Raw genomic sequence first — 19,279 nt, 5'->3', positions numbered from 1 at the left:
CGCTTAGCATCCGGCTTGTGCGCAAAGCTTTCAGACTGCCAGAGGACCGCAGCTGTGGTAAGCCCGCTTGCTCATTTGACGTTAGAAGGCGCCTGCAAGAACTTCACCTGCATCTGGTTTATGCTGCTACCTGTTGTTAGGCGACAACAAGGGCACAAGTCGCAAATGCTTTTTCCTGCCTCATATTGCTAGACCACGCTCTTCTGTGGCTCTTTAGTTCTTGCCAAACTGTTATGTGCGTGCTGCTGCTTCCATCTGACAAGGAGCACAGCCTTCTGACAGCAGCTTTCAACTTGCCTAAGAAAGAGCTTGGCCATTTAGGTGTGATGCAAATCTGTGTGTGTTTAAAGTGCAGGTGCAAGCTCCTGACAAAGGTGTTCTCCAAATTCAGTTTCTCCCTGTCAGACACATTGGAAATGTTTTCCTCTGGCATTCGCACCAAGAGTCGCAGATTGCTTAACCCAGGATCTCTGAGAATGGAACGGCAAGAGGTGCTCCGCTTACGTCATAAACAGTGCTCCAGAGCGCTTAGCAACGGGCACAACGAAACGTGTCTGTGGGATAGTGACCATTCCCGCCTAGTGCTGGCAATGCACGAGCACTGCCAAAAGGCAAAGGAAGGCGCTTAGCATCCGGCTTGTGCGCAAAGCTTTCAGACTGCCAGAGGACCGCAGCTGTGGTAAGCCCGCTTGCTCATTTGACGTTAGAAGGCGCCTGCAAGAACTTCACCCGCATCTGGTTTATGCTGCTACCTGTTGTTAGGCGACAACAAGGGCACAAGTCGCAAATGCTTTTTCCTGCCTCATATTGCTAGACCACGCTCTTCTGTGGCTCTTTAGTTCTTGCCAAACTGTTATGTGCGTGCTGCTGCTTCCATCTGACAAGGAGCACAGCCTTCTGACAGCAGCTTTCAACTTGCCTAAGAAAGAGCTTGGCCATTTAGGTGTGATGCAAATCTGTGTGTGTTTAAAGTGCAGGTGCAAGCTCCTGACAAAGGTGTTCTCCAAATTCAGTTTCTCCCTGTCAGACACATTGGAAATGTTTTCCTCTGGCATTCGCACCAAGAGTCGCAGATTGCTTAACCCAGGATCTCTGAGAATGGAACGGCAAGAGGTGCTCCGCTTACGTCATAAACAGTGCTCCAGAGCGCTTAGCAACGGCCACAACGAAACGTGTCTGTGGGATAGTGACCATTCCCGCCTAGTGCTGGCAATGCACGAGCACTGCCAAAAGGCAAAGGAAGGCGCTTAGCATCCGGCTTGTGCGCAAAGCTTTCAGACTGCCAGAGGACCGCAGCTGTGGTAAGCCCGCTTGCTCATTTGACGTTAGAAGGCGCCTGCAAGAACTTCACCCGCATCTGGTTTATGCTGCTACCTGTTGTTAGGCGACAACAAGAGCACATGTAACAAATGCTTTTTCATGACCCGTTTTGCTAGACCACGCTCTTTTGTGGCTCTGTAGTGCTTGCCAAACTGCTATGTGCGTGCTGCTGCTTCCATCTGACAAGGAGCACAGCCTTCTGACAGCAGCTTTCAACTTGTCTAAGGAAGAGCTTGGCCATTTAGATGTGATGCAAATCTGTGTGTGTGTAAGGTGCAGGTGCAAGCTCCTGACAAAGGTGTTCTCCAGTTTCAGTTTCTATCTGCCAGACACATTGGAAATGTTTTCCTCTGGCATTCGCACCAAGAGTCGCAGAATTCTTTACTGAGCAGCTCTGAGAATGGAACGGCAAGAGGTGTTCAGCTTACGTCATAAACAGTGCTCCAGAGCACTTAGCAACGGGCACAACGAAACGTGTCTGTGGGATAGTGACCATTCCCGCCTAGTGCTGGCAATGCACGAGCACTGCCAAAAGGCAAAGGAAGGCGCTTAACATCCGGCTTGTGCGCAAAGCTTTCAGACTGCCAGAGGACTGCAGCTGTGGTAAGCCCGCTTGCTCATTTGACGTTAGAAGGCGCCTGCAAGAACTTCACCTGCATCTGGTTTATGCTGCTACCTGTTGTTAGGCGACAACCAGAGCACATGTAGCAAATGCTTTTTCCTGACCCGTTTTGCTAGACCACGCTCTTTTGTGGCTCTTTAATGCTTGCCAAACTGCTATGTGCATGTTGCTGCTTCCATCTGACAAGGAGCACAGCCGTCTGACAGCAGCTTTCAACTTGCCTAAGAAAGAGCTTGGCCATTTAAGTGTGATGCAAATCTGTGTGTGTTTAAAGTGCAGGTGCAAGCTCCTGACAAAGGTTTTCTCCAGGTTCAGTTTCTCCCTGTCAGACACATTGGAAATGTTTTCCTCTGGCATTTGCGCCAAGAGTTGCAGATTGCTTAACTCAGGAGCTCTGAGAATGGAACGGCAAGAGGTGCTCCGCTTACGTCATAAACAGTGCTCCAGAGCGCTTAGCAACGGGCACAACGAAACGTGTCTGTGGGATAGTGACCATTCCCGCCTAGTGCTGGCAATGCACGAGCACTGCCAAAAGGCAAAGGAAGGCGCTTAGCATCCGGCTTGTGTGCAAAGCTTTCAGACTGCCAGAGGACTGCAGCTGTGGTAAGCACGCTTGCTCATTTGACGTTAGATGTCGCCTGCGAGAACTCCACCCGCATCTGGTTTATGCTGCTACCTGTTGTTAGGCGACAAGAAGGGCACAAGTCGCAAATGCTTTTTCCTGCCTCATTTTGCTAGACCACGCTCTTCTGTGGCTCTTTAGTTCTTGCCAAACTGTTATGTGCGTGCTGCTGCTTCCATCTGACAAGGAGCACAGCCTTCTGACAGCAGCTTTCAACTTGTCTAAGGAAGAGCTTGGCCATTTAGATGTGATGCAAATCTGTGTGTGTTTAAAGTGCAGGTGCAAGCTCCTGACAAAGGTGTTCTCCAGTTTCAGTTTCTATCTGCCAGACACATTGGAAATGTTTTCCTCTGGCATTCGCACCAAGAGTCGCAGAATACTTTACTGAGCAGCTCTGAGAATGGAACGGCAAGAGGTGTTCCGCTTACGTCATAAACAGTGCTCCAGAGCGCTTAGCAACGGGCACAACGAAACGTGTCTGTGGGATAGTGACCATTCCCACCTAGTGCTGGCAATGCACGAGCACTGCCAAAAGGCAAAGGAAGGCGCTTAGCATCCGGCTTGTGCGCAAAGCTTTCAGACTGCCAGAGGACTGCAGCTGTGGTAAGCCCGCTTGCTCATTTGACGTTAGATGTCGCCTGCAAGAACTTCACCTGCATCTGGTTTATGCTGCTACCTGTTGTTAGGCGACAACAAGAGCACATGTAGCAAATGCTTTTTCCTGACCCGTTTTGCTAGACCACGCTTTTTTGTAGCTCTGTAGTGCTTGCCAAACTGCTATGTGCATGTTGCTGCTTCCATCTGACAAGGAGCACAGCCGTCTGACAGCAGCTTTCAACTTGTCTAAGAAAGAGCTTGGACATTTAGGTGTGATGCAAATCTGTGTGTGTTTAAAGTGCAGGTGCAAGCTTCTGACAAAGGTTTTCTCCAGGTTCAGTTTCTCCCTGTCAGACACATTGGAAATGTTTTCCTCTGGCATTCGCAGCAAGAGTCGCAGATTGCTTAACCCAGGAGCTCTGAGAATGGAACGGCAAGAGGTGCTCCGCTTACGTCATAAACAGTGCTCCAGAGCGCTTAGCAACGGGCACAACGAAACAGTGTGCGGGATAGTGACCATTCCCGCCTAGTGCTGGCAATGCACGAGCACTGCCAAAAGGCAAAGGAAGGCGCTTAGCATCCGGCTTGTGCGCAAAGCTTTCAGACTGCCAGAGGACCGCAGCTGTGGTAAGCCCGCTTGCTCATTTGACGTTAGAAGGCGCCTGCAAGAACTTCACCCGCATCTGGTTTATGCTGCTACCTGTTGTTAGGCGACAACAAGGGCACAAGTCGCAAATGCTTTTTCCTGCCTCATATTGCTAGACCACGCTCTTCTGTGGCTCTTTAGTTCTTGCCAAACTCCTATGTGCGTGCTGTTGTTTCCATCTGACAAGGAGCACAACCTTCTGACAGCAGCTTTCAACTTGTCTAAGGAAGAGCTTGGCCATTTAGATGTCATGCAAATCTGTGTGTGTGTAAGGTGCAGGTGCAAGCTCCTGACAAAGGTGTTCTCCAGTTTCAGTTTCTATCTGCCAGACACATTGGAAATGTTTTCCTCTGGCATTCGCACCAAGAGTCGCAGAATACTTAACCCAGGAGCTCTGAGAATGGAACGGCAAGAGGTGTTCCGCTTACGTCATAAACAGTGCTCCAGAGCGCTTAGCAACGGGCACAACGAAACGTGTCTGTGGGATAGTGACCATTCCCGCCTAGTGCTGGCAATGCACGAGCACTGCCAAAAGGCAAAGGAAGGCGCTTAACATCCGGCTTGTGCGCAAAGCTTTCAGACTGCCAGAGGACTGCAGCTGTGGTAAGCCCGCTTGCTCATTTGACGTTAGAAGGCGCCTGCAAGAACTTCACCTGCATCTGGTTTATGCTGCTACCTGTTGTTAGGCGACAACAAGAGCACATGTAGCAAATGCTTTTTCCTGACCCGTTTTGCTAGACCACGCTCTTTTGTGGCTCTTTAATGCTTGCCAAACTGCTATGTGCATGTTGCTGCTTCCATCTGACAAGGAGCACAGCCGTCTGACAGCAGCTTTCAACTTGCCTAAGGAAGAGCTTGGCCATTTAGGTGTGATGCAAATCTGTGTGTGTTTAAAGTGCAGGTGCAAGCTCCTGACAAAGGTGTTCTCCAAATTCAGTTTCTCCCTGTCAGACACATTGGAAATGTTTTCCTCTGGCATTCGCGCCAAGAGTCGCAGATTGCTTAACCCAGGATCTCTGAGAATGGAACGGCAAGAGGTGCTCCGCTTACGTCATAAACAGTGCTCCAGAGCGCTTAGCAACGGGCACAACGAAATGTGTCTGTGGGATAGTGACCATTCCCGCCTAGTGCTGGCAATGCACGAGCACTGCCAAAAGGCAAAGGAAGGCGCTTAGCATCCGGCTTGTGCGCAAAGCTTTCAGACTGCCAGAGGACTGCAGCTGTGGTAAGCCCGCTTGCTCATTTGACGTTAGATGTCGCCTGCAAGAACTTCACCCGCATCTGGTTTATGCTGCTACCTGTTGTTAGGCGACAACAAGAGCACATGTAACAAATGCTTTTTCCTGACCCGTTTTGCTAGACCACGCTTTTTTGTGGCTCTGTAGTGCTTGCCAAACTGCTATGTGCATGTTGCTGCTTCCATCTGACAAGGAGCACAGCCGTCTGACAGCAGCTTTCAACTTGCCTAAGAAAGAGCTTGGCCATTTAAGTGTGATGCAAATCTGTGTGTGTTTAAAGTGCAGGTGCAAGCTCCTGACAAAGGTTTTCTCCAGGTTCAGTTTCTCCCTGTCAGACACATTGGAAATGTTTTCCTCTGGCATTCGCGCCAAGAGTCGCAGATTGCTTAACCCAGGATCTCTGAGAATGGAACGGCAAGAGGTGCTCCGCTTACGTCATAAACAGTGCTCCAGAGCGCTTAGCAACGGGCACAACGAAACGTGTCTGTGGGATAGTGACCATTCCCGCCTAGTGCTGGCAATGCACGAGCACTGCCAAAAGGCAAAGGAAGGCGCTTAGCATCCGGCTTGTGTGCAAAGCTTTCAGACTGCCAGAGGACTGCAGCTGTGGTAAGCCCGCTTGCTCATTTGACGTTAGATGTCGCCTGCAAGAACTCCACCCGCATCTGGTTTATGCTGCTACCTGTTGTTAGGCGACAAGAAGGGCACAAGTTGCAAATGCTTTTTCCTGCCTCATTTTGCTAGACCACGCTCTTCTGTGGCTCTTTAGTTCTTGCCAAACTCCTATGTGCATGCTTCTGCTTCCATCTGACAAGGAGCACAACCTTCTGACAGCAGCTTTCAACTTGTCTAAAGAAGAGCTTGGCCATTTAGATGTGATGCAAATCTGTGTGTGTGTAAGGTGCAGGTGCAAGCTCCTGACAAAGGTGTTCTCCAGTTTCAGTTTCTATCTGCCAGACATATTGGAAATGTTTTCCTCTGGCATTCGCACCAAGAGTCGCAGAATACTTTACCCAGGAGCTCTGAGAATGAAACGGTAAGAGGTGTTCCGCTTACGTCATAAACAGTGCTCCAGAGCGCTTAGCAACGGGCACAACGAAACGTGTCTGTGGGATAGTGACCATTCCCGCCTAGTGCTGGCAATTCACGAGCACTGCCAAAAGGCAAAGGAAGGCGCTTAGCATCCGGCTTGTGTGCAAAGCTTTCAGACTGCCAGAGGACTGCAGCTGTGGTAAGCCCGCTTGCTCATTTGATGTTAGATGTCGCCTGCAAGAACTCCACCCGCATCTGGTTTATGCTGCTACCTGTTGTTAGGCGACAACAAGGGCACAAGTCGCAAATGCTTTTTCCTGCCTCATATTGCTAGACCACGCTCTTCTGTGGCTCTTTAGTTCTTGCCAAACTGTTATGTGCGTGCTGCTGCTTCCATCTGACAAGGAGCACAGCCTTCTGACGGCAGCTTTCAACTTGTCTAAGGAAGAGCTTGGCCATTTAGATGTGATGCAAATCTGTGTGTGTGTAAAGTGCAGGTGCAAGCTCCTGACAAAGGTTTTCTCCAGGTTCAGTTTCTCCCTGTCAGACACATTGGAAATGTTTTCCTCTGGCATTCTCGCCAAGAGTCGCAGATTGCTTAACCCAGGATCTCTGAGAATGGAACGGCAAGAGGTGCTCCGCTTACGTCATAAACAGTGCTCCAGAGCGCTTAGCAACGGGCACAACGAAACGTGTCTGTGGGATAGTGACCATTCCCGCCTAGTGCTGGCAATGCACGAGCACTGCCAAAAGGCAAAGGAAGGCGCTTAGCATCCGGCTTGTGTGCAAAGCTTTCAGACTGCCAGAGGACTGCAGCTGTGGTAAGCCCGCTTGCTCATTTGACGTTAGATGTCGCCTGCAAGAACTCCACCCGCATCTGGTTTATGCTGCTACCTGTTGTTAGGCGACAAGAAGGGCACAAGTCGCAAATGCTTTTTCCTGCCTCATTTTGCTAGACCACGCTCTTCTGTGGCTCTTTAGTTCTTGCCAAACTCCTATATGCGTGCTGTTGCTTCCATCTGACAAGGAGCACAACCTTCTGACAGCAGCTTTCAACTTGTCTAAGGAAGAGCTTGGCCATTTAGATGTGATGCAAATCTGTGTGTGTGTAAGGTGCAGGTGCAAGCTCCTGACAAAGGTGTTCTCCAGTTTCAGTTTCTATCTGCCAGACACATTGGAAATGTTTTCCTCTGGCATTCGCACCAAGAGTCGCAGAATACTTTACTGAGCAGCTCTGAGAATGGAACGGCAAGAGGTGTTCCGCTTACGTCATAAACAGTGCTCCAGAGCGCTTAGCAACGGGCACAACGAAACGTGTCTGTGGGATAGTGACCATTCCCGCCTAGTGCTGGCAATGCACGAGCACTGCCAAAAGGCAAAGGAAGGCGCTTAGCATCCGGCTTGTGCGCAAAGCTTTCAGACTGCCAGAGGACTGCAGCTGTGGTAAGCCCGCTTGCTCATTTGACGTTAGAAGGCGCCTGCAAGAACTTCACCTGCATCTGGTTTATGCTGCTACCTGTTGTTAGGCGACAACAAGAGCACATGTAGCAAATGCTTTTTCCTGACCCGTTTTGCTAGACCACGCTCTTTTGTGGCTCTTTAATGCTTGCCAAACTGCTATGTGCATGTTGCTGCTTCCATCTGACAAGGAGCACAGCCGTCTGACAGCAGCTTTCAACTTGCCTAAGAAAGAGCTTGGCCATTTAGGTGTGATGCAAATCTGTGTGTGTTTAAAGTGCAGGTGCAAGCTTCTGACAAAGGTGTTCTCCAGTTTCAGTTTCTATCTGCCAGACACATTGGAAATGTTTTCCTCTGGCATTCGCAGCAAGAGTCGCAGATTGCTTAACCCAGGAGCTCTGAGAATGGAACGGCAAGAGGTGCTCCGCTTACGTCATAAACAGTGCTCCAGAGCGCTTAGCAACGGGCACAACGAAACGTGTCTGTGGGATAGTGACCATTCCCGCCTAGTGCTGGCAATGCACGAGCACTGCCAAAAGGCAAAGGAAGGCGCTTAACATCAGGCTTGTGCGCAAAGCTTTCAGACTGCCAGAGGACTGCAGCTGTGGTAAGCCCGCTTGCTCATTTGACGTTAGAAGGCGCCTGCAAGAACTTCACCTGCATCTGGTTTATGCTGCTACCTGTTGTTAGGCGACAACAAGAGCACATGTAGCAAATGCTTTTTCCTGACCCGTTTTGCTAGACCACGCTCTTTTGTGGCTCTTTAATGCTTGCCAAACTGCTATGTGCATGTTGCTGCTTCCATCTGACAAGGAGCACAGCCGTCTGACAGCAGCTTTCAACTTGCCTAAGGAAGAGCTTGGCCATTTAGGTGTGATGCAAATCTGTGTGTGTTTAAAGTGCAGGTGCAAGCTCCTGACAAAGGTGTTCTCCAGGTTCAGTTTCTCCCTGTCAGACACATTGGAAATGTTTTCCTCTGGCATTCGCGCCAAGAGTCGCAGATTGCTTAACCCAGGATCTCTGAGAATGGAACGGCAAGAGGTGCTCCGCTTACGTCATAAACAGTGCTCCAGAGCGCTTAGCAACGGGCACAACGAAACGTGTCTGTGGGATAGTGACCATTCCCGCCTAGTGCTGGCAATGCACGAGCACTGCCAAAAGGCAAAGGAAGGCGCTTAGAATCCGGCTTGTGTGCAAAGCTTTCAGACTGCCAGAGGACCGCAGCTGTGGTAAGCCCGCTTGCTCATTTGACGTTAGAAGGCGCCTGCAAGAACTTCACCCGCATCTGGTTTATGCTGCTACCTGTTGTTAGGCGACAAGAAGAGCACATGTAGCAAATGCTTTTTCCTGACCCGTTTTGCTAGACCACGCTCTTTTGTGGCTCTGTAGTGCTTGCCAAACTGCTATGTGCATGTTGCTGCTTCCATCTGACAAGGAGCACAGCCGTCTGACAGCAGCTTTCAACTTGCCTAAGAAAGAGCTTGGCCATTTAAGTGTGATGCAAATCTGTGTGTGTTTAAAGTGCAGGTGCAAGCTCCTGACAAAGGTTTTCTCCAGGTTCAGTTTCTCCCTGTCAGACACATTGGAAATGTTTTCCTCTGGCATTCTCGCCAAGAGTCGCAGATTGCTTAACCCAGGATCTCTGAGAATGGAACGGCAAGAGGTGCTCCGCTTACGTCATAAACAGTGCTCCAGAGCGCTTAGCAACGGGCACAACGAAACGTGTCTGTGGGATAGTGACCATTCCCGCCTAGTGCTGGCAATGCACGAGCACTGCCAAAAGGCAAAGGAAGGCGCTTAGCATCCGGCTTGTGTGCAAAGCTTTCAGACTGCCAGAGGACTGCAGCTGTGGTAAGCCCGCTTGCTCATTTGACGTTAGATGTCGCCTGCAAGAACTCCACCCGCATCTGGTTTATGCTGCTACCTGTTGTTAGGCGACAAGAAGGGCACAAGTCGCAAATGCTTTTTCCTGCCTCATTTTGCTAGACCACGCTCTTCTGTGGCTCTTTAGTTCTTGCCAAACTCCTATATGCGTGCTGTTGTTTCCATCTGACAAGGAGCACAACCTTCTGACAGCAGCTTTCAACTTGTCTAAGGAAGAGCTTGGCCATTTAGATGTCATGCAAATCTGTGTGTGTGTAAGGTGCAGGTGCAAGCTCCTGACAAAGGTGTTCTCCAGTTTCAGTTTCTATCTGCCAGACACTTTGGAAATGTTTTCCTCTGGCATTCGCACCAAGAGTCGCAGAATACTTAACCCAGGAGCTCTGAGAATGGAACGGCAAGAGGTGTTCCGCTTACGTCATAAACAGTGCTCCAGAGCGCTTAGCAACGGGCACAACGAAACGTGTCTGTGGGATAGTGACCATTCCCGCCTAGTGCTGGCAATTCACGAGCACTGCCAAAAGGCAAAGGAAGGCGCTTAGCATCCGGCTTGTGCGCAAAGCTTTCAGACTGCCAGAGGACTGCAGCTGTGGTAAGCCCGCTTGCTCATTTGACGTTAGAAGGCGCCTGCAAGAACTTCACCTGCATCTGGTTTATGCTGCTACCTGTTGTTAGGCGACAACAAGAGCACATGTAGCAAATGCTTTTTCCTGACCCGTTTTGCTAGACCACGCTCTTTTGTGGCTCTTTAATGCTTGCCAAACTGCTATGTGCATGTTGCTGCTTCCATCTGACAAGGAGCACAGCCGTCTGACAGCAGCTTTCAACTTGCCTAAGAAAGAGCTTGGCCATTTAAGTGTGATGCAAATCTGTGTGTGTTTAAAGTGCAGGTGCAAGCTCCTGACAAAGGTTTTCTCCAGGTTCAGTTTCTCCCTGTCAGACACATTGGAAATGTTTTCCTCTGGCATTCGCGCCAAGAGTCGCAGATTGCTTAACCCAGGATCTCTGAGAATGGAACGGCAAGAGGTGCTCCGCTTACGTCATAAACAGTGCTCCAGAGCGCTTAGCAACGGGCACAACGAAACGTGTCTGTGGGATAGTGACCATTCCCGCCTAGTGCTGGCAATGCACGAGCACTGCCAAAAGGCAAAGGAAGGCGCTTAGCATCCGGCTTGTGTGCAAAGCTTTCAGACTGCCAGAGGACTGCAGCTGTGGTAAGCCCGCTTGCTCATTTGACGTTAGATGTCGCCTGCAAGAACTCCACCCGCATCTGGTTTATGCTGCTACCTGTTGTTAGGCGACAAGAAGGGCACAAGTTGCAAATGCTTTTTCCTGCCTCATTTTGCTAGACCACGCTCTTCTGTGGCTCTTTAGTTCTTGCCAAACTCCTATGTGCATGCTTCTGCTTCCATCTGACAAGGAGCACAACCTTCTGACAGCAGCTTTCAACTTGTCTAAAGAAGAGCTTGGCCATTTAGATGTGATGCAAATCTGTGTGTGTGTAAGGTGCAGGTGCAAGCTCCTGACAAAGGTGTTCTCCAGTTTCAGTTTCTATCTGCCAGACACATTGGAAATGTTTTCCTCTGGCATTCGCACCAAGAGTCGCAGAATACTTTACCCAGGAGCTCTGAGAATGAAACGGTAAGAGGTGTTCCGCTTACGTCATAAACAGTGCTCCAGAGCGCTTAGCAACGGGCACAACGAAACGTGTCTGTGGGATAGTGACCATTCCCGCCTAGTGCTGGCAATTCACGAGCACTGCCAAAAGGCAAAGGAAGGCGCTTAGCATCCGGCTTGTGTGCAAAGCTTTCAGACTGCCAGAGGACTGCAGCTGTGGTAAGCCCGCTTGCTCATTTGATGTTAGATGTCGCCTGCAAGAACTCCACCCGCATCTGGATTATGCTGCTACCTGTTGTTAGGCGACAACAAGGGCACAAGTCGCAAATGCTTTTTCCTGCCTCATATTGCTAGACCACGCTCTTCTGTGGCTCTTTAGTTCTTGCCAAACTGTTATGTGCGTGCTGCTGCTTCCATCTGACAAGGAGCACAGCCTTCTGACGGCAGCTTTCAACTTGTCTAAGGAAGAGCTTGGCCATTTAGATGTGATGCAAATCTGTGTGTGTGTAAAGTGCAGGTGCAAGCTCCTGACAAAGGTTTTCTCCAGGTTCAGTTTCTCCCTGTCAGACACATTGGAAATGTTTTCCTCTGGCATTCTCGCCAAGAGTCGCAGATTGCTTAACCCAGGATCTCTGAGAATGGAACGGCAAGAGGTGCTCCGCTTACGTCATAAACAGTGCTCCAGAGCGCTTAGCAACGGGCACAACGAAACGTGTCTGTGGGATAGTGACCATTCCCGCCTAGTGCTGGCAATGCACGAGCACTGCCAAAAGGCAAAGGAAGGCGCTTAGCATCCGGCTTGTGTGCAAAGCTTTCAGACTGCCAGAGGACTGCAGCTGTGGTAAGCCCGCTTGCTCATTTGACGTTAGAAGGCGCCTGCAAGAACTTCACCGGCATCTGGTTTATGCTGCTACCTGTTGTTAGGCGACAACAAGAGCACATGTAGCAAATGCTTTTTCCTGACCCGTTTTGCTAGACCACGCTCTTTTGTGGCTCTTTAATGCTTGCCAAACTGCTATGTGCATGTTGCTGCTTCCATCTGACAAGGAGCACAGCCGTCTGACAGCAGCTTTCAACTTGCCTAAGAAAGAGCTTGGCCATTTAAGTGTGATGCAAATCTGTGTGTGTGTAAAGTGCAGGTGCAAGCTTCTGACAAAGGTTTTCTCCAGGTTCAGTTTCTCCCTGTCAGACACATTGGAAATGTTTTCCTCTGGCATTCGCACCAAGAGTCGCAGATTGCTTAACCCAGGATCTCTGAGAATGGAACGGCAAGAGGTGCTCCGCTTACGTCATAAACAGTGCTCCAGAGCGCTTAGCAACGGGCACAACGAAACGTGTCTGTGGGATAGTGACCATTCCCGCCTAGTGCTGGCAATGCACGAGCACTGCCAAAAGGCAAAGGAAGGCGCTTAACATCAGGCTTGTGCGCAAAGCTTTCAGACTGCCAGAGGACTGCAGCTGTGGTAAGCCCGCTTGCTCATTTGACGTTAGAAGGCGCCTGCAAGAACTTCACCTGCATCTGGTTTATGCTGCTACCTGTTGTTAGGCGACAACAAGAGCACATGTAGCAAATGCTTTTTCCTGACCCGTTTTGCTAGACCACGCTCTTTTGTGGCTCTTTAATGCTTGCCAAACTGCTATGTGCATGTTGCTGCTTCCATCTGACAAGGAGCACAGCCGTCTGACAGCAGCTTTCAACTTGCCTAAGAAAGAGCTTGGCCATTTAAGTGTGATGCAAATCTGTGTGTGTTTAAAGTGCAGGTGCAAGCTCCTGACAAAGGTTTTCTCCAGGTTCAGTTTCTCCCTGTCAGACACATTGGAAATGTTTTCCTCTGGCATTCTCGCCAAGAGTCGCAGATTGCTTAACCCAGGATCTCTGAGAATGGAACGGCAAGAGGTGCTCCGCTTACGTCATAAACAGTGCTCCAGAGCGCTTAGCAACGGGCACAACGAAACGTGTCTGTGGGATAGTGACCATTCCCGCCTAGTGCTGGCAATGCACGAGCACTGCCAAAAGGCAAAGGAAGGCGCTTAGCATCCGGCTTGTGTGCAAAGCTTTCAGACTGCCAGAGGACTGCAGCTGTGGTAAGCCCGCTTGCTCATTTGACGTTAGATGTCGCCTGCAAGAACTCCACCCGCATCTGGTTTATGCTGCTACCTGTTGTTAGGCGACAAGAAGGGCACAAGTCGCAAATGCTTTTTCCTGCCTCATTTTGCTAGACCACGCTCTTCTGTGGCTCTTTAGTTCTTGCCAAACTCCTATATGCGTGCTGTTGCTTCCATCTGACAAGGAGCACAACCTTCTGACAGCAGCTTTCAACTTGTCTAAGGAAGAGCTTGGCCATTTAGATGTGATGCAAATCTGTGTGTGTGTAAGGTGCAGGTGCAAGCTCCTGACAAAGGTGTTCTCCAGTTTCAGTTTCTATCTGCCAGACACTTTGGAAATGTTTTCCTCTGGCATTCGCACCAAGAGTCGCAGAATACTTAACCCAGGAGCTCTGAGAATGGAACGGCAAGAGGTGTTCCGCTTACGTCATAAACAGTGCTCCAGAGCGCTTAGCAACGGGCACAACGAAACGTGTCTGTGGGATAGTGACCATTCCCGCCTAGTGCTGGCAATGCACGAGCACTGCCAAAAGGCAAAGGAAGGCGCTTAACATCAGGCTTGTGCGCAAAGCTTTCAGACTGCCAGAGGACTGCAGCTGTGGTAAGCCCGCTTGCTCATTTGACGTTAGAAGGCGCCTGCAAGAACTTCACCTGCATCTGGTTTATGCTGCTACCTGTTGTTAGGCGACAACAAGAGCACATGTAGCAAATGCTTTTTCCTGACCCGTTTTGCTAGACCACGCTCTTTTGTGGCTCTTTAATGCTTGCCAAACTGCTATGTGCATGTTGCTGCTTCCATCTGACAAGGAGCACAGCCGTCTGACAGCAGCTTTCAACTTGCCTAAGAAAGAGCTTGGCCATTTAGGTGTGATGCAAATCTGTGTGTGTTTAAAGTGCAGGTGCAAGCTTCTGACAAAGGTTTTCTCCAGGTTCAGTTTCTCCCTGTCAGACACATTGGAAATGTTTTCCTCTGGCATTCGCAGCAAGAGTCGCAGATTGCTTAACCCAGGAGCTCTGAGAATGGAACGGCAAGAGGTGCTCCGCTTACGTCATAAACAGTGCTCCAGAGCGCTTAGCAACGGGCACAACGAAACGTGTCTGTGGGATAGTGACCATTCCCGCCTAGTGCTGGCAATGCACGAGCACTGCCAAAAGGCAAAGGAAGGCGCTTAACATCAGGCTTGTGCGCAAAGCTTTCAGACTGCCAGAGGACTGCAGCTGTGGTAAGCCCGCTTGCTCATTTGACGTTAGAAGGCGCCTGCAAGAACTTCACCTGCATCTGGTTTATGCTGCTACCTGTTGTTAGGCGACAACAAGAGCACATGTAGCAAATGCTTTTTCCTGACCCGTTTTGCTAGACCACGCTCTTTTGTGGCTCTTTAATGCTTGCCAAACTGCTATGTGCATGTTGCTGCTTCCATCTGACAAGGAGCACAGCCGTCTGACAGCAGCTTTCAACTTGCCTAAGGAAGAGCTTGGCCATTTAGGTGTGATGCAAATCTGTGTGTGTTTAAAGTGCAGGTGCAAGCTCCTGACAAAGGTTTTCTCCAGGTTCAGTTTCTCCCTGTCAGACACATTGGAAATGTTTTCCTCTGGCATTCGCGCCAAGAGTCGCAGATTGCTTAACCCAGGAGCTCTGAGAATGGAACGGCAAGAGGTGCTCCGCTTACGTCATAAACAGTGCTCCAGAGCGCTTAGCAACGGGCACAACGAAACGTGTCTGTGGGATAGTGACCATTCCCGCCTAGTGCTGGCAATGCACGAGCACTGCCAAAAGGCAAAGGAAGGCGCTTAGCATCCGGCTTGTGTGCAAAGCTTTCAGACTGCCAGAGGACTGCAGCTGTGGTAAGCCCTCTTGCTCATTTGACGTTAGATGTCGCCTGCAAGAACTCCACCCGCATCTGGTTTATGCTGCTACCTGTTGTTAGGCGACAAGAAGGGCACAAGTCGCAAATGCTTTTTCCTGCCTCATTTTGCTAGACCACGCTCTTCTGTGGCTCTTTAGTTCTTGCCAAACTCCTATGTGCGTGCTTCTGCTTCCATCTGACAAGGAGCACAACCTTCTGACAGCAGCTTTCAACTTGTCTAAGGAAGGGCTTGGCCATTTAGATGTGATGCTAATCTGTGTGTGTGTAAGGTGCAGGTGCAAGCTCCTGACAAAGGTGTTCTCCAGTTTCAGTTTCTATCTGCCAGACACATTGGAAATGTTTTCCTCTGGCATTCGCACCAAGAGTCGCAGAACACTTTACCCAGGAGCTCTAAGAATGAAACGGTAAGAGGTGTTCCGCTAATGTCATAAACAGTGCTCCAGAGCGCTTAGCAACGGGCACAACGAAACGTGTCTGTGGGATAGTGACCATTCCCGCCTAGTGCTGGCAATTCACGAGCACTGCCAAAAGGCAAAGGAAGGCGCTTAGCATCCGGCTTGTGTGCAAAGCTTTCAGACTGCCAGAGGACTGCAGCTGTGGTAAGCCCGCTTGCTCATTTGATGTTAGATGTCGCCTGCAAGAACTCCACCCGCATCTGGTTTATGCTGCTACCTGTTGTTAGGCGACAAGAAGGGCACAAGTCGCAAATGCTTTTTCCTGCCTCATATTGCTAGACCACGCTATTCTGTGGCTCTTTAGTTCTTGCCAAACTGTTATGTGCGTGCTGCTGCTTCCATCTGACAAGGAGCACAGCCTTCTGACAGCAGCTTTCAACTTGTCTAAGGAAGAGCTTGGCCATTTAGATGTGATGCAAATCTGTGTGTGTGTAAAGTGCAGGTGCAAGCTCCTGACAAAGGTGTTCTCCAGTTTCAGTTTCTATCTGCCAGACACATTGGAAATGTTTTCCTCCGGCATTCACGCCAAGAGTCGCAGATTGCTTAACCCAGGAGCTCTGAGAATGGAACGGCAAGAGGTGCTCCGCTTACGTCATAAACAGTGCTCCAGAGCGCTTAGCAACGGGCACAACGAAACGTGTCTGTGGGATAGTGACCATTCCCGCCTAGTGCTGGCAATGCACGAGCACTGCCAAAAGGCAAAGGAAGGCGCTTAACATCAGGCTTGTGCGCAAAGCTTTCAGACTGCCAGAGGACTGCAGCTGTGGTAAGCCCGCTTGCTCATTTGACGTTAGAAGGCGCCTGCAAGAACTTCACCTGCATCTGGTTTATGCTGCTACCTGTTGTTAGGCGACAACAAGAGCACATGTAGCAAATGCTTTTTCCTGACCCGTTTTGCTAGACCACGCTCTTTTGTGGCTCTTTAATGCTTGCCAAACTGCTATGTGCATGTTGCTGCTTCCATCTGACAAGGAGCACAGCCGTCTGACAGCAGCTTTCAACTTGCCTAAGGAAGAGCTTGGCCATTTAGGTGTGATGCAAATCTGTGTGTGTTTAAAGTGCAGGTGCAAGCTCCTGACAAAGGTTTTCTCCAGGTTCAGTTTCTCCCTGTCAGACACATTGGAAATGTTTTCCTCTGGCATTCGCGCCAAGAGTCGCAGATTGCTTAACCCAGGATCTCTGAGAATGGAACGGCAAGAGGTGCTCTGCTTACGTCATAAACAGTGCTCCAGAGCGCTTAGCAACGGCCACAACGAAACGTGTCTGTGGGATAGTGACCATTCCCGCCTAGTGCTGGCAATGCACGAGCACTGCCAAAAGGCAAAGGAAGGCGCTTAGAATCCGGCTTGTGTGCAAAGCTTTCAGACTGCCAGAGGACTGCAGCTGTGGTAAGCCCGCTTGCTCATTTGACGTTAGATGTCGCCTGCAAGAACTCCACCCGCATCTGGTTTATGCTGCTACCTGTTGTTAGGCGACAAGAAGGGCACAAGTCGCAAATGCTTTTTCCTGCCTCATTTTGCTAGACCACGCTCTTCTGTGGCTCTTTAGTTCTTGCCAAACTCCTATGTGCGTGCTTCTGCTTCCATCTGACAAGGAGCACAACCTTCTGACAGCAGCTTTCAACTTGTCTAAGGAAGAGCTTGGCCATTTAGATGTGATGCAAATCTGTGTGTGTGTAAGGTGCAGGTGCAAGCTCCTGACAAAGGTGTTCTCCAGTTTCAGTTTCTATCTGCCAGACACATTGGAAATGTTTTCCTCTGGCATTCGCACCAAGAGTCGCAGAATACTTTACCCAGGAGCTCTGAGAATGAAACGGTAAGAGGTGTTCCGCTTACGTCATAAACAGTGCTCCAGAGCGCTTAGCAACGGGCACAACGAAACGTGTCTGTGGGATAGTGACCATTCCCGCCTAGTGCTGGCAATTCACGAGCACTGCCAAAAGGCAAAGGAAGGCGCTTAGCATCCGGCTTGTGTGCAAAGCTTTCAGACTGCCAGAGGACTGCAGCTGTGGTAAGCCCGCTTGCTCATTTGACGTTAGATGTCGCCTGCAAGAACTTCACCTGCATCTGGTTTATGCTGCTACCTGTTGTTAGGCGACAACAAGAGCACATGTAGCAAATGCTTTTTCCTGACCCGTTTTGCTAGACCACGCTTTTTTGTAGCTCTGTAGTGCTTGCCAAACTGCTATGTGCATGTTGCTGCTTCCATCTGACAAGGAGCACAGCCGTCTGACAGCAGCTTTCAACTTGCCTAAGAAAGAGCTTGGCCATTTAGGTGTGATGCAAATCTGTGTGTGTTTAAAGTGCAGGTGCAAGCTTCTGACAAAGGTTTTCTCCAGGTTCAGTTTCTCCCTGTCAGACACATTGGAAATGTTTTCCTCTGGCATTCGCGCCAAGAGTCGCAGATTGCTTAACCCAGGAGCTCTGAGAATGGAACGGCAAGAGGTGCTCCGCTTACGTCATAAACAGTGCTCCAGAGCGCTTAGCAACGGGCACAACGAAACAGTGTGCGGGATAGTGACCATTCCCGCCTAGTGCTGGCAATGCACGAGCACTGCCAAAAGGCAAAGGAAGGCGCTTAGCATCCGGCTTGTGCGCAAAGCTTTCAGACTGCCAGAGGACCGCAGCTGTGGTAAGCCCACTTGCTCATTTGACGTTAGATGTCGCCTGCAAGAACTCCACCCGCATCTGGTTTATGCTGCTACCTGTTGTTAGGCGACAAGAAGGGCACAAGTCGCAAATGCTTTTCCTGCCTCATTTTGCTAGACCACGCTCTTCTGTGGCTCTTTAGTTCTTGCCAAACTCCTATGTGCGTGCTGTTGTTTCCATCTGACAAGGAGCACAACCTTCTGACAGCAGCTTTCAACTTGTCTAAGGAAGAGCTTGGCCATTTAGATGTCATGCAAATCTGTGTGTGTGTAAGGTGCAGGTGCAAGCTCCTGACAAAGGTGTTCTCCAGTTTCAGTTTCTATCTGCCAGACACATTGGAAATGTTTTCCTCTGGCATTCGCAGCAAGAGTCGCAGAATACTTAACCCAGGAGCTCTGAGAATGGAACGGCAAGAGGTGTTCCGCTTACGTCATAAACAGTGCTCCAGAGCGCTTAGCAACGGGCACAACGAAACGTGTCTGTGGGATAGTGACCATTCCCGCCTAGTGCTGGCAATGCACGAGCACTGCCAAAAGGCAAAGGAAGGCGCTTAACATCCGGCTTGTGCGCAAAGCTTTCAGACTGCCAGAGGACTGCAGCTGTGGTAAGCCCGCTTGCTCATTTGACGTTAGAAGGCGCCTGCAAGAACTTCACCTGCATCTGGTTTATGCTGCTACCTGTTGTTAGGCGACAAGAGCACATGTAGCAAATGCTTTTTCCTGACCCGTTTTGCTAGACCACGCTCTTTTGTGGCTCTTTAATGCTTGCCAAACTGCTATGTGCATGTTGCTGCTTCCATCTGACAAGGAGCACAGCCTTCTGACAGCAGCTTTCAACTTGCCTAAGGAAGAGCTTGGCCATTTAGGTGTGATGCAAATCTGTGTGTGTTTAAAGTGCAGGTGCAAGCTCCTGACAAAGGTGTTCTCCAGGTTCAGTTTCTCCCTGTCAGACACATTGGAAATGTTTTCCTCTGGCATTCGCGCCAAGAGTCGCAGATTGCTTAACCCAGGATCTCTGAGAATGGAACGGCAAGAGGTGCTCCGCTTACGTCATAAACAGTGCTCCAGAGCGCTTAGCAACGGGCACAACGAAACGTGTCTGTGGGATAGTGACCATTCCCGCCTAGTGCTGGCAATGCACGAGCACTGCCAAAAGGCAAAGGAAGGCGC

The sequence above is a fragment of the Poecile atricapillus genome, chromosome 14 (assembly GCF_030490865.1).
Source record: "Poecile atricapillus isolate bPoeAtr1 chromosome 14, bPoeAtr1.hap1, whole genome shotgun sequence".
NCBI lineage: Eukaryota > Metazoa > Chordata > Aves > Passeriformes > Paridae > Poecile > Poecile atricapillus.
Note: the sequence above shows the minus strand (reverse complement) of the source record.